This window comes from Stenella coeruleoalba (genome assembly GCF_951394435.1).
Source record: "Stenella coeruleoalba genome assembly, chromosome: 10".
Taxonomy (NCBI): domain Eukaryota; kingdom Metazoa; phylum Chordata; class Mammalia; order Artiodactyla; family Delphinidae; genus Stenella; species Stenella coeruleoalba.
This window is the reverse complement of record NC_137156.1, coordinates 80284113-80299497: the sequence shown is the minus strand read 5'-3', so window position 1 is coordinate 80299497 and position 15385 is coordinate 80284113. Positions and strand designations below refer to the sequence as shown.

The window sequence follows — 15385 nt, the reverse complement described above, 5'->3', positions numbered from 1 at the left end:
AGAAGCAATGTTTGGAAAACATGGCTGAGGATTTTCTAAAATTAATGAAAGATACCAAACCACAGATCTGAGAAGCTTAAAGACTACTAAGGATTCAAAAAGAAAACAAACAGAACAAAATCCAACAACCTAGACAGCCCATACTCAAAGTTCTGAAAACCAAAGATAAAGATAAAACCTTGAGGGCAGTACAAGAAAAAAGGTACATTACATAAATAAGGACAAAGATGAAAATTAGAAGAGACTCTTCTTCAGAATTCTGCAAACAAGAAGATAATAGACTGACATTTTTAAAGCACTGCAAAAAAAGAGTCAACCCAGAATTTTACACCCAGCAAAAATATCTTTCAAAATGAGAGAGAAGTAGAGACTTTTTCAGACCAATAAAAACTGAGAAATTCATTACCATCAAATCTGTTCTACTAAAAATGTTAAAGGAACTTCTTCAGGCAGAATAATATAATACAGTAAAAACCTGGATCTATATGAAGAAGTAAAGAGCACTGGAAATGGCATTAATGAAGGAAGATATAAAATTCGTATTTTTCATTTTTTCACTTTAAATTGCACTACAAGATAACTTTTCTAAGTATTTGTCTAAAGCAAGTGGTAATATATTATGTATTTATAGCATATATATAAGTAAAATTTATAAAATAATTGCAAAAGGAGAGGACAGAGGAAGTAGAAGACTACTGTTTTAAGTCTCTTGTATACCATGTGACGCAGTATAATATTATTTGAAAGCAGATTGATTAAAGATATATGTTGTAAACTCTAGAGTAACCACTAAAAGTTAGACTAAAAGAGGCGTGACTCCTCAATATAAATAAACAAATAGATAAATACATTGTAATTACAAAAAATAAAAAAGGCATAACAGTATTTCAGCTTTAATATTTTTTCTAATATGGTAAGTATTGATAGGTATAACCCAGCTTTTTGTATTTTTCTCTAATTTTTAGGAGTGTAAAAGAGTCCTGAGACCAAAAAGTTTTACAGTTGATGTAGCACCTTAAATGCCCTAGTAAGGAATTTGGGTTTAATTCTAAGTGTGATTTGAAGACCTTTGAAAGTTTTAAGTAAAGGGGTAAGATGACCCGATTTACATTATAAACAGATGTGGAGAGTAGACTGTAGGGAGCAAGAATAGAGGCAAAAGACCAGTCAGGAGTCATCCAGGCCACATGGGGTGATGGCTTGACCAAAAGTGGTGGCGATGGTGGGGTGTGGATGGATTGGGCTGATCTTATAAGGTGTGCTTATAAGATAAGTGTGGGTTGAGAGAGCTTGGATTAATCAAGGATAACTCCTAGATTGTTAATCAGCTTTATTGATTACACTTTACCCTTTTAAAGTGTTCAACTGGATGAGTGTAGACAGATGTATACACCTGTGAAATAACCACAGTACTGAAATATTGAATATTTCTACCAACCCTAAAGAATTCCTTGTGCCCCTTCCCAGGACTTCTAGATCTTTTTACTTTAGCAACTAAAGGAACAATGGTGTAACTAAGTCCAATAAGGGAGGAATATATTTAAAAGGGGGAGAGGTGGGAGTTAAGAATTCTGGCACTAGATTGATAGACTATTTTCAGTGATCATGTTTTATATCCTCCAAAAGATGTCCATATCATTGCCTTTTATTATGCTCCAACTGGAGGAGAGCTCCAATTCTACCCTGCAATAGCAGTCTGCAATTCTCTTTATCATACACTCACCATGTTGCTAGCTTGTAATTGCTTGTATATCCCCAAATACAGTGAGCTCCTAGGTGCTACGACTGCTCTCCTGCACAGTCTGATAGGTAATGAGCATGCAGTAAATGCTCGACGAATAAGTGAACGTGAACGATTCTCATTTTGCTGGGATTTCCCATCATTATTAAGGTGGCATTCTTCATACCTGCCTGGAATACAAAATATTCACCACCATCCCCCAGCTGCAGTGTCAGTTGTAAGATATTGTTTCATTGGTTAAGATACCTTTTTCTTTATGTGACTGTGGCGTTTTTGAGCAACAGACAGCATCTGTAAGCTGGCTGGCTGGGATGGAAAAGCCTTTTAGGTTTAGAGCAGAGCGATGATAACTGCTAAACAAAGACTCCAGCCCTTTGAGCTCTGAGTGTTGACACAAGAAGCTCAGAAAGCCCTAAATATGCTCCATCCACATTTTCTTTAATGTGGTACTGCTTTCTGGAAGAACAATGATGAAGACTTAGAGTGTGCATCACATTTTAAACATTGAGATACAACATACATATGATAAAGTACACAATGAATTTTTGCATGTATATTCACCCATGGAACTGTCACCCAAGTGAAGATAGAGAACTCAGCCTCTAAGAGTAAAGGGAGGAAAAGTGAGTGGGCACTTGTCATGAATGAGAATAGACTGAAATGTAGAGCATTACAGCGCAAATTGTATTTTCATTTCTGTCTATTATATAAGGACAGCAATTTAAATGTCATTTTGCCTGTCATGTGATGCAGTATTATAATATTTGAAGGCAGGCTGATGAATTAAACATGTATATTGCAAACCTGTGGGCAACCACTCAACATTGTTTTCAAGAGGTATGAAAGTATAGGCAATATGTGATTGCCTCTATGTAATCATTATTTTTCTTGTTCTTTTCAATGGGGATGTTTTCAAAACTTAAAAATATATTTTTAACTTTCTCCTCTGAACTCTTATTTTATTGATACTTTCATTTACCTAACGACTAGTTTCATCAGAGAGCTGAGAGCAGAACTTCACAGATTCGGTTGAATAATCGAAATGGTTGGATTAGTGGGAGCTGACTGAAAAGGTCGTGCAGATAATAATAAAGAGCTCTTTTCTGCATGTCTTGTCCTAGTCAGCTGTATCACATGAAACTGGGAACGGTGTTCTGGACTGAGAAGACCACACTATTTCATTTGAGCGCCTTATGGATTCACTCACTGATTTGAAGTATGTCAACACTCAGAATAGAAACAAGAGATACGAAAATCATGCCTGTCTGTGTTTCATTTAAAGTCAGATTTACTGGAAGAGTTTTAAAGGCATAACCCATTCCTCCAGGAGAATGCTGGATAAGAGATTGACATGCATTACATAACAAATGTTCTTCCAGTAATAACAATCCTTGCATTTATAAGCAGCTTTTAACTTTTCACTAGCTTTTACACATATTATCTCATTTGAGATCTTTTTATATGCCTCCTAAAATGCACATGAATGCCGGATTTCAAACGTAGATGAAATTTGTAATGGATTTTTGAAGTAGTCATAAATTGCTGCGGATGTACCCCCAAGAACATGCCTTCCTTAACAAGAACATGCCTTCCTTAACAAGAACAGCGTGTATCTTTAAACCTCCGATGTTAAGAGGCTGACAGTTGATATATTACTGTAAGAAGCAAGCTCTTTTCCAAGTCCCTCCCAGGAATCATTTGCATGTTTTTCAGATATGGAGCATCCAGAATTGTTTTTAATTTGGAGCCAAGAACTTTTCTCTTCAGCTGACTCCTTTTCTTGTTTTTACCTGTATCCCCTTAAGCTGGGTTTGTGAGGAGAGTGATTAAAATCAAACGGATACCTTCTTTCTGTAGCTAGGGAGAGAACATCCTGTAAAGCAGGGGAATTATTGGTGGAGGGAACACCAGATTTTAAGTAAAACCTTCCACAGTTAGATTGGGTGGGAGCAGGGTATCGCTTGAGGGCGTTACAAAGTTGGGGAGAGAGAAATATTTGTGATTCGAGAAATATTGCTCAAGAAGAAAAATAGCTAAAAGTTGGGTAGGTCTGTCTGGTGTTGTTCTATCAGGTAATTGTACCTAGTTGAGTTACTGTGGGAGGGCTTGGGAGCCCGAGTTTGCCTTAAGACCAAATTATATTTGATTCCCAGCTCAGTGACTTAGGGTGACTTAGCCTCTCTTGGGCCTCAGTGCTCGACCAGTAAAGTGGGGGCACGTGGTCCCAACAGTATAGATTCATTCAAAGATTAATTGAAAGAATTTACACAAAGCATTTAACATTCCATTTGGCACACAAGAATTGCTTCATAAATGCTACCCTTCATCAGGGCTGAATTTTAACTAGTGTTATCAGAGTAAATGCTCATAAATTGAAGAAGCCAAAGAATCCAGATGGTGAGAGAGACCACTGAATTTTTGAAATGAAACCTGGAGATTTTATGTATTTCATGGGTAACCAGTTAAAGGATTGCCACATCATTTAAGGTTTCCTGATTAAATAAAATGGTAGAACGCTTAAGTTGAAATGCTGATTTTACAAGGCAGAGAACTTTCTTTTTCCTAGAGTTTAATTTTCCCAACTCTAATCTGGATTCTTACAAACATGCTAATCGTAACTTTTGCATCGGTAACTTTACTTCACATTTCTTTGGGTAGCCACACCATTTTTTTTTTTTTTTTGAATAGCGAGATTGGAGTTGAGAGTTTTGCCTGTCATATTCCATGAAGTGTTGCATCACTTTTTTCCTGGGACAATCAATTCCTTTCTTTTCCCTGCCTCCTTCACTGAGCCCCCCGGATCCGTGTGAATTAAAAACTTCTCAGTTAGGGTTCTAGGAACAATATGTTTACATGCATTAAAACATCTACTAAACTGATGATAATTACTAATAATAACGTTGCTGTTCTTGCTTGACTACTAGGCACCAGGCACTGTGCTTCGAAAACGAACTCCTTTAATTACCTCAGCCACGCTATGAGGCAGGTACTACCATTCCAAGTGGGAAAGCTCAGCAGAGGTTGAACAGCCCCCAGCACGGCCACAGTCAGTAAGCAGCGGTGTTGTTATTCAGAGCAGGGCAATTCATCCCAGAGCCCCAACTCTTGGCCTCCATGGCTTGATCAGGGCCCACATTTAGCCGCAGCACTGTCGGCTTTTGCTAGAGAACCCGTATGTCCCGAGTTGCCCAAGGCAGTCGGTTTCCGTGTAGTACAGTTATTAACCGTGCTCACGTTTACTCCCCAAACTGTCCTGGCCTTGTTTGGATGATAAATTCTATGGTCTCCCTAGTGTCTTGTCAGTTTTTATCCACATCTCTCATTAGACCTCATATTTCCATTTATAACCACTCTCCCAGGCACCGAGTGCCATGTGTTGCCCTGGGCTTTCTCCACTTCTCTGCGTTGGCTGCTTTTAATGCCAAGTTGCTACAAGTGTCAGCCGCACCGCATAGGCTCTTGCAGATGCTGCGGACATCCCTCTTCGCCTTGACGCGCTTCATTCATCTTTGGGTTTCTGTGCCCGTTCTGTCCCTGTGCCTCGATGCCCGCCTCATGGTCCTAGCTTGCGGGTGGTCTCAGTCACCCCTTTGGATGTGACTTCTGACATTTGCTCCTCAGCTGCATGCACCCATAGCCCCCTGATTCCAGAAAATTCTCTACTTTGGTTTTGAGGCACCATAGCTTGTCTCTGTGACTGTGTTTCCTTTGACCGCAAAGTACAGCCAGTGTTCTCAAGCCGGTTGTCTTTCCTTAGAAAGAGGCAGTTCACCTGCTAGGGGGAAGAAAGACATTGAATACCTATGTATTCTCTGTCGAAGGGCTCATTTGTTGAAAAGTTACTCTCTTACAAAACATGTTTTTCATATAAATATGTATGCATCCCTAAATAGGTTATGAAAAACTGGCCTGTGATGTTACAAACAAAAGAATGTATGACAAGAGCAAGGAACGCATGGTTTTGACCCAGTTAACGGAAGTGGAAATGGTCCCAGTCAGCACCCTCTTGTGTCCGCTGGGACCCCTGTGATGCACCCGCAGCCCATCGTCCTTCCCTTTGCTGCGTGAACCTGTTCCACGTTCACCAGGGGACTGAGGCTGAAGATACTGAGGCAGGGAGACAGTGGGTAACGCTTTGCACTGCAGTCACCTTCAGGTCTTGTCCTGCACCTTCTGTTATTCTGTGACTCCAAAGACCCAAGAGCGACTGTGAGATCACGATCATTACATGAGAAAGCAAATGCTGGGCTCACAGGAAACCCCTACAGTTGTTCCTCTAATTAAGGTGGAGTTTAAGGCTCTTCCTTAAAACTGTTCTTAACAATCATCCAATACGTCCCACAAACATTTCAAGACGCTAATGGCAATCCGTGGTATCTCTATCCCAGTGACCGTCTCGTTATTACCTTACCCTGTGAGGTAAATAATATGATTTTCAGTTTCATCAGGCAGGTGTCTGGCTCAAGGTCACGTCACTAGCCAATGGCCACTCCAGGCCCAGATCAGATATTCTTTCCCCTCTACTGAGCTTCCTTCACATTTCTCTTCCCGCCTCTACAAAAGTAATCCTACATAGCCAGAGAAGAGAGGTGGAAAATCCAGTGTGTGGAAAGGAATATTTCTTCAGACAGCTTGTTCAGCAAGCACACCCAGTACTGCATGTAAATGAACGTCCTGGCCTTCATTTATATTCAGGTGATGCAGCGTGCAGAAGTGAGAGATGGAGCAGAGAGTTTGACCATCGTCGTGTCGTGTCCATCTAATGCATCCGGACAGCTTGAAACATACGCATGCAAATAATTTGGCAAATGTAAATGTCCTCTGACACGTACTTGGTAGTAAACATATGTGTCCGACGTCCTCAGCGTCGTCTGCTTTATTACTGAAAGTATACTCTCTCCCTGTCTTTCTCCTACTCAGTTTAAAAAGTTATATTAAATTACTTCATATTTTCTTTCATGGATCAGAACATTGGAGAGAACAGCGGAACACCAATTTTAGCAAGAAGTGTGTTTTATACTAATCAACTTGCTGTATGTAAAAATCTAGAAAGGAGGAAAATGACATAGAAAAACAATATTACAAGCTGAATCTTTATACCCAAAAGGATTTTTTAAATTAGTCAGCTTTGTTTTTTAGAGCAGTTTTGAGTTCATGGCAAAATGAACCACCTTTGGTGGTGTCCTCTTTATGGGTTTGGACAGGTGTATAATGACGAATGTAAAATGGCACATATCCACCATTGTCGTATTGTACAGAATAGTTTCACTGACTTAAAAATCATCTGTGTGCCATCTATTCATCTTCCCATCCCCAGCCCATGGTCACCACTGGTCCTTTTACTGTCTCCGTACTTGGTCATGGGCTTTGAAGCCACAGAATTGCCTCCAGGTCACACCCTCAGTATCTAGTCAGGGCTTCCTCCTCACCCCGCGTCTTGAACTTTTTCATTTCTGTCTTAAGTAGGGATGGCTGGTTTCTAAAAAAAAAGGAACTCTCAAGCTCGTTCAAGTAAAGAGGAAGGTAATTTAAGGCTACAACAAGCAATGTATAGTTGGATTTAAGAGTGTAAGCTTTGGAATCAGAACTGAGCTTTGCTACCATTCACTCATCATGAGGATTGTATGGGCAAATCACTTTCTCTCTCAGCTTCAGTTTATCCTCTGTAAAATGGGAATAATAGGGCTCCCCTGGTGGCGCAGTGGTTGAGAGTCCGCCTGCCGCTGCAGGGGACACGGGTTCGTGCACCGCTCCGGGAAGATCCCACGTGCCGCGGAGCGGCTGGGCCCGTGAGCCATGGCCGCTGAGCCTGCGCGTCCAGAGCCTGTGCTCCGCAACGGGAGAGGCCACAGCAGTGAAAGGCCCGCGTACCGCAAATAAATAAATAAATAAAATGGGAATAATAATAGTTCTTACTTCCTAGGGTTGTTTGAGAATGAAATGAAACATTGTATGTATGATGCCTTGGCTGTGTGCTTAATAAAACTGGTCATTATTTCTTTGTCATGAATTTGGATACTGAATCTTCATGAGGCCGGAGGTGGAAGGTTGGTAAGAATGGAGGCCATATATTCAGTCTTTTTATCTCCTTTCTAGTGTTTCCTGCTTTTGTGTCTTTTAATTTTTTCTCTTTCTTGACCGAGGTCCTCAGTTTTCTCTTTCTGTCTCTTGTCTGTCATGGCTTATGTGACCATTAGTCCTAAATCTATTTGACTTTCTGATTCAGTGTTCATCAGTACTTGACTATAGATTCTGAATAGCTTAGTTCAAACTCTCCATAATGACAATCTGATTGGTTGCTGGGTTGACACGTTGGGTCCATTTTTCCCTCATAGTATAATTAAGCTCATGGTCAGGTTGTTGACTTCTAGCATCAAATAAGTGCTGCTTTTCATCCTACTTTGAATCTCAAAGTGTTTTGTTCCATCATCCCTGACCCTCTGGCTTTAGATTCAAGGACTTGAGTGAAATGCTTTCCTTGTCTAAAATCTAAAAGATCTGTCACTTAATATGTTCAGGCTTCTTGTAAGTTCTGAGGACCTTTCAAAGGGATGTTTCGAAAGCTTCTAGACAAAGATAATTGTGTCAAAAGGGAAACAGCTGTCTCTGTATTTGCAGAGGAGAAGAAAATTAAACAAATAGCAAAGATGAGACTCACATATAATTAAAATTGGATTATTGCAGCATTTGACTCACCAGCCGGGAGCTCGATTCCTCTACCTCAGTATCCAGTGTCTTACCATTCCTTCATGCTCACCCTGCATTCCCATCTTTCATTCAGTATTTCCCTTTCATTTCACTGGAATGCTTTTCTCCCTGCTTCGTAACACATTTCTCCATCCCTATACTTCAGCACCATTCCTTTCTTCAAGATTCTTTTGTTCTTTCGCTTCTTGTTTGTTTTGTCTGTTTTGTTTTGTTTTTTTTTTTCCTAAAAGGATAGATGAAGGATATGATAAATTCTTACATTACTTTCCTTTTATTTATTTCTGGAAACAATCATTTTCGCTTTTCATGTGGTAAAATCTCACAGAACTCATTAAAATCAGTTTCAAAAGCATAGTATTAATCTCCTGCTGTTTACATGTAAGCAATTTCAGCCAGTTTTCCAAATGTTTAAATACTTGGTCAGAAGCTGTGGTTTACCTCCCGACTTTGTTTGGGAAAACCAAACTAAAACAGCTAGGCTTTTTCTCTTTAGCCTGGGTTCATGACCACAGAGTTTCTTCCTTGAATCCTTTGACATTATTCTGTTGTGTCTTGAATGTTAAAAAGTCACAAAGTAACTTGTTCTGAAAATCTCTAAATTCATATCAACCAGAAAAGATATATATGTTATAAAAGTTTTACTTTCATTAAAATACCAACAGCTCATCAGTAGTATTTCTTTTTCTTTTTTTTTAAATTGAAATATAGTTGACTTACTATATTAGTTTCAGATGTACAACAAGATGATTCAGTATTTTTATAGAGTATACTCCATTTAAAGTTATTAGAAAATAATGGCTATATTCTCTGTGCTGTACCGTATATCCTTGTTGCTTATTTATTTTACACATAATAGTTTGTACCTATTAATCCTCTACCTCTATCTTGCTCCTCCCCTCTTCCTTCTTGCCACTGGTAACCATTAGCTTGTTTTCTGTATCTGAGTCTGTTTCTATTTTGTTATATACATTCATTTGTTTTAATTTTTTATTCCACATGTGGTAGCAGTATTTGTCTTTCTCTGTCTGACTTATTTCACTAAGCATAATATCCTCTAGGTCCGTCCACATTGCTGCAAATGGCAGTATTTCATTGTTTTTTATAGCTAAGTAATATTTCATTTTATATCTCTACCACATCTTCTTTATCCATTCATCTGTTGATGGACACTTAGGTTGCTTCCATATCTTGGCTGTTGTAAATACTGCATCTGTGAACACTGGGGTGCATGTATCTTTTCAAATTAGTGTTTTTATTTTCTTCGAATATGTGCCCAGCAATAGAATTGCTGGATCATATGGTAGTTCTGTTTTTAGTTTTTTGAGGAAACTCCATACTGCTTTCCATAGTGCCTGCACCAATTTACATTCCCACCAACAGCATATTAGGCTTCCCTTTTCTCCACATTCTTGCTGACATTTGTTAGTTATTTGTAGACTTTTTGATGATAGCCATGACAGGTGTGAGGTATTACCTCATTGTGATTTTGATTTGAATTTCTCGGATGATTAGCAATGTTGAACATATTTTCATGTGCCCATTAGCTGTCTGTATGTTTTCTTTGGAAAAATGTCTATTCAGGTCATCTGCTCATTTTTAAATTAGACTTTGTTTTTTTTGATAATGAGTTGTATGAATTATTTATATATTTTTAATATTAACCTGTTATTAGTCATATCATTTGCAAACATTTTGTCCCATTCCGTAGGTTGTCTTTTCATTTTGTCAATGGTTTCCATTGCTGTGCCAAATCTTTTAAGTTTAGTTAGGTCCCGTTTGTTTATTTTTACTTTTGTTTCTTTTGCATTAGGAGAAAGAACCCCAGAAATATTGCTACCATTTATGTCACAGAGTGTTCTGCCTATGTTCTCTTCTGGGAATTTTATGGTTTCAGGCTTACTTTTCAGTTTTTAATCCATTTTGAGGTTTTTTTTGGTATATGGTGTGAGGAAATGTTCTAACTTTATTCTTTTACATGTAGCTGTCCAGTTTTCCCAGCACCACTTATTGAAGAGACTGTCTTTTTTTTTCATTGTATATTCTTGACTCCTTTGTCATAGATTAATTGAATGTAAGTGCTTGGGTATATTTCTGGACTTTCTATTCTGTTTCATTGATCTGTAAGTCTGTTTTTATGCCAGTACCATGCTGTTTTGATTACTGTAGCTTTGTAGTATAGTCTGAAGTCAGGGAGCATGATACCTCCAGCTTTGTCCTTTTTTCTCAAGATTGCTTTTGCTATTTGGGGTCTTTTGTGGTTCCATGTAAAGTTTAGGATTATTTGTTCTAGTTCTGTGAAAAATGTCATGGGCAATTTGATAGGGATTAAGTCCATCAGCAGTATTTTTGTTTGGTTTGTTCCACAAATACTATTTGAGTGCCTACTAAGAACTAGAAGTAAAAAGAGGTAAGAGGGTACATGATAGATACATACTGGCAGACGTTTAGTGGAAGAGCCAAACAATAAATAATAATGATGTATAAATTGCACAGTTGTTTGAATTTCCCACATTATTGTGGAATAACTATGCAAAGAATTATTAGAAACAGTTACATACTGATTTTATTTTGAGAAGGAGAAAATCACTAAATAAAAGAGTTTGGATGCTTTTAATTTATTTTTAAAAACTTAATGAGTTTTGATTTCAACCTGAAATCTCAGTTTATATCCACTTTATATTTATTTACATATTCAACAGATGTTGACTAGTACTGAGGCAGGTATTAGACAGGTAATCACATATTTACATATTTATTTACAAATTAAGTTCAGTGCTATGAAGAAAAAGTACAAGGAGCTGTGACAGTATAATTGGGAACCAAATTTAGTTTGTGGTGTTATGATACAGAGCAGAGTGTTTAGTTGTGGAGGAGCTGGAATCAGACAGACCTAGCTGCCGATTCTGACTGTGCTACTTACTAGCTTTATGACCACAAAAAAAGTGAGTTAACCTCTTAAGCCCACATCTGTGAAATGGGCACATGCACAAATACTTTCTGTTTCGGGGGTTTGTTGCAACAAGCACTTAGACATAGAATAAATGCTTTTAAAAAGTGGCCTTTACTGTTAATTCTAACCAAGACATTAAATACAGAAAGCAGGAAGTAGGAAAATAAACATTATTTGGAAACATTTATGCTCACAAAACCCCAGTGCACCACAATGCCAAGACATGACCATCTTTTCCAGGAACCCTGGATATTAGGTGTTATTGAGACTTCCTTCATTCTGAAACTATGTCCCTGTTTGGAATGTTGTGGCTCCATTTCCTCTCGATTCTGAGGCAGGGGGAGGGCTCTGGGTGGGCCTGGTCATGAGTCTACCTGAGGTTGTGTTTTACATCCATTTCTACTGTTATCTGCACGTCATCGATCTCTGTCCCTGACATGCCTTGAAATATGAGCTTTACCTGAGCCAGGCCTCTTCTCACGTCCTCCTTCCCAAAGCTAGAAGCAAAATAATTGCTTTTAAAGCGTATTCAAGATTTCAGGAAGGTAACACACTGGACAGCCTGAGACCCAAATACCCTTTGATTTACAAAGCATGCAACTCGGAGGCAGCCAGGCCAGCTGCTACACAGTGCCCTTCATGGGGTCACGTCTAGGAGGCCCTCCCCGTTCCCCAACCCCAAGATAGGGCTTCACAAAACACAAGCAAGAATAAGGCAGCTTCTTCACCAATCGATTTCTTTCTGGCCCTATGTCAGTGTTCTTAGAAAGACGGGGGAAAATATATAGGTGTGGAAATCTGTATATTCACTGGCTTATTATTCTGTACTAGTTTATGGTTTGGGAATAAATACAATAGCAGTAGTCACAGCCAACAGTTTTGAAGCACCTACAGTGTGCCAGAGAGCATACCAAAGGGTGTCCTGGCACGTACCATTTTTGTCCTTACAAGAGCATTATGGGGAAGGAACTACCATTGCCTGCCTTTGAGGGATGAAGAAGCTGAGACTCAGAGATTGTGTCTTGTCTAAGGCTACTCAGCCCATAAACAGCAGAGCTAGGGTTCCAGCCTAGCTGAGTTCATTGTCACCCAAAATATGAGCTTGTATCCATACATATTTATATTCACTCATTCATTTACTCATTTGACATTGATTTGCTGAGTATCTGCTACCTATCAGATGGGATTCTAGGCACCAGAGATAGAGGAATGAGAAACAGGCACCACTCCTATCTTGTGAAGCTTACATTCTAGTGGAAGAACACAGAAAATAGACAAAACACGTAAATTTTATAGTGCAAAGTGATAAATGCCAAGCAGAGAAGTTAAGGAGAGGGGAGGTGTAATTTTAAATAGGGTGGTCAGCAAAATCTCACTGAAAAGGTGGCCTTTCACGTGTCACAAACATCAAGCTTGTATCATTCAGGGCCTGGTACAGACAATGTGCTTGAGGTCAGTCCTTGTCTTTCTTCCTTAGAGTCCCAGGCAGTCTTTTCCTCCAGGATCTCTGAGCAAGCCATCTGTACATTGACCCCAGCCAAACACACAAAGACATTTGCAGCCATTCTGAGTTGGTGTGTCCTTTCATAGGCACCTCACTCTTGAAAGTCACTGGGCGTGGGATTAAACAAGCGCTTTGGACTTGGAAATTCTATTAAGATTCCTTTTGGTTAAGAGCTGCTATTGAAATGGGTTTGGAAATGAATACAGTTCTCCTATTCACCCTAGGTTTAGGGACTGTATGATGATAAAACAGAGCTTCCAGGTGAATTCTTGACTAGTTCAAAAGTCATCAGCAAATGCATTAGTGAGGGAAGGCCCTGGTCATGGTGTCCAGAGCTTCCCAACACACCCAAGGAGAAAAACCACAAAACAAACATTTGTAGGTCAGATGTGCCTACTAGAATCCATTCTATTCAATCAGATATATTATAGCAATATAGTAGATGGCAAGAGTAAGTTTTACACATATGTGTGCAGGTGCGGACACACACACACACACACACACACACATATATACATATGTATATTTCAATATTCAGCCTTTCCTCACTAAGAACTTCTAAGATCATTGGGACAACTTCAATACATTGAATACCAATATTGTGAAATGTGTTCCTCAGGAAAGAGCTTGGGATCAAATAAACTTTTCTACCATCTTTGAAGAAAATGGTCACATAAACAGCAAAGATAAGATAGCAGGAGATGGTTTAGCTTTTTAACGTCAAACTCTTTTGCAGTGATTCGTACACCCTGAGCAGAAGCCCCTGCCCTATAGTGCGTGTACTAACCAGAAATGATTTTACCCCTTAGCAGCTCCAGTGGGACTTTGCCGACCTGGGAAGGTCATTTGCTGTTGGTCTTTGCCCTTGAAAGCAATACTGCTACATCTCCTTAAAAAGTATCCATACTTCAGATTTCATAGTGATTCCAAGTGGCCATCACCCCAGTTACTCCTAATTAGTGAGATTTGCCACTTAGGCGCTTTGCTGTGGTCATATGTGAATGGTCACGGATTCTTACCATCACTCTTCCATTGCCTTTCAGGTACTGGCTTCCAACCCCACCTTGCCCTTTTACCAGTTTTCACAAGGTAGGTAAGTAGGATTAATTGTGTTTCAGTATCTCTAGCTGTTTTTTGAATCATTAGTTCTGCTTTTATTGCACTGTATTTCCTATGCATTACAGAATAAAAATGAACTTGCTTTGGGGTATCTCACATTCTCTCAGCTTTCTCAATGTGCTCTATTTTTTAAAAGCCCATTCCAGACCTCCTGAAACTTAGTGTATTTTCTGGGCTAATTCCTGTCTGGTGGTGATATGCCCATTTTGCTAAAATCAAGTCATTTCTCAGTCTTGACGTTTCATTTAATCAGCCCAAAATTTCCAAGCCAGTGCAAAGCAGTTCAACAATCTGGGCTGTCCATGAATCATACAACAAGGTAATTCTGTACTTCTGCTGAGAAACTTATTTCCTCGCAAAGTTTCATATAGTATTGTATCACTCACCCAGGAATAATTAAAATTCTTATGGAAAAACCTATCCTATCCTTTCAATCGTGAAATGAAGAAAAAATATGAGGGAGGTAGAATTCATCAAGAGAGGAATGCTGGAATGAAGGGTGATTTTGTAAATTATATAGCAGGGGTCAAAACCTCAAGTCTCTCCAGGGAATTGGCTGGTACCTTAAAGGTGTCATCCGGTCTAGGCAAAAGATACTGGAGAGTGGCAGGGCAAGGTCATACAGAGAAGAGCAAGTGCTCATTTCAACCATTCAAGTTAGACATTTAAAGGCACAGCAACAGGAGCAAAATATGCAGGTTAATAAATTTTATCTATTGGTCAGATTTGGCCTGGGGGCTGTCATCTTAAACACCTGGTTATTGACAAAACTAGCTAGCTTTTAATTACCTGGGCTAAGACCAAGAATGGGTAACCAGATAGCTGATGTCATAGATAACCAACTTTTAAATGACTTTCCAGATCACTTGTGTTTGTCGTTAAGGTTGGATATTTATTTACCCAACTAGTTAGTTTCCTTTGTGGCTTTAGCAGAAGGCTATTTGCAGAGCACAGCAAAATGGCATCCTTGATGTGAGGAGTTCATTCTCTTGATCTGAAAGGAAGGTCAGCCAAATGCAGACACTTGTGTTGCTCCTTTCTGCATTGGAAGCCCTCCTGTCCTGTAGCATTAAACTATCCACTCTGTTTTGAAAAAAAATATTTTGTATGTATTATATTTATATATATATATAAATATATTTATGTATAAAATTGGCTCACAGATTATGCAGCTTTTTATATCCACATATGGTTTTCAAAGAAGTTGGCCTTTTCCCAATATTTCTTTTTCTCTTGCCATGGATCTTTCCAGTAGACAATAAGGCCATGAATCTGGAAAATTTCCCTTTTATAGACAAGGAGTACTCGGGCTTTTTTTTTTTTAAAACATATATTGAAACCAGATCCAGGAGATTGGAGGCAA

The 15385-nt window shown here is 39.0% G+C and overlaps 1 protein-coding gene across 7 annotated transcripts in view; it reads left to right on the top strand.

The window, feature by feature from the left end:
- ADAMTS9 (ADAM metallopeptidase with thrombospondin type 1 motif 9) overlaps positions 1-15385 on the top strand; it is an 813664-nt gene that overhangs the window by 184409 nt on the left and 613870 nt on the right. For all 7 annotated transcript variants that reach the window (XR_013830124.1, XR_013830125.1, XR_013830126.1 and 4 more), the window contains one exon: positions 13947-13996. The gene's annotated coding sequence lies outside the window, so the exon portion shown is untranslated. The remainder of the gene's footprint in view (positions 1-13946; positions 13997-15385) is intronic.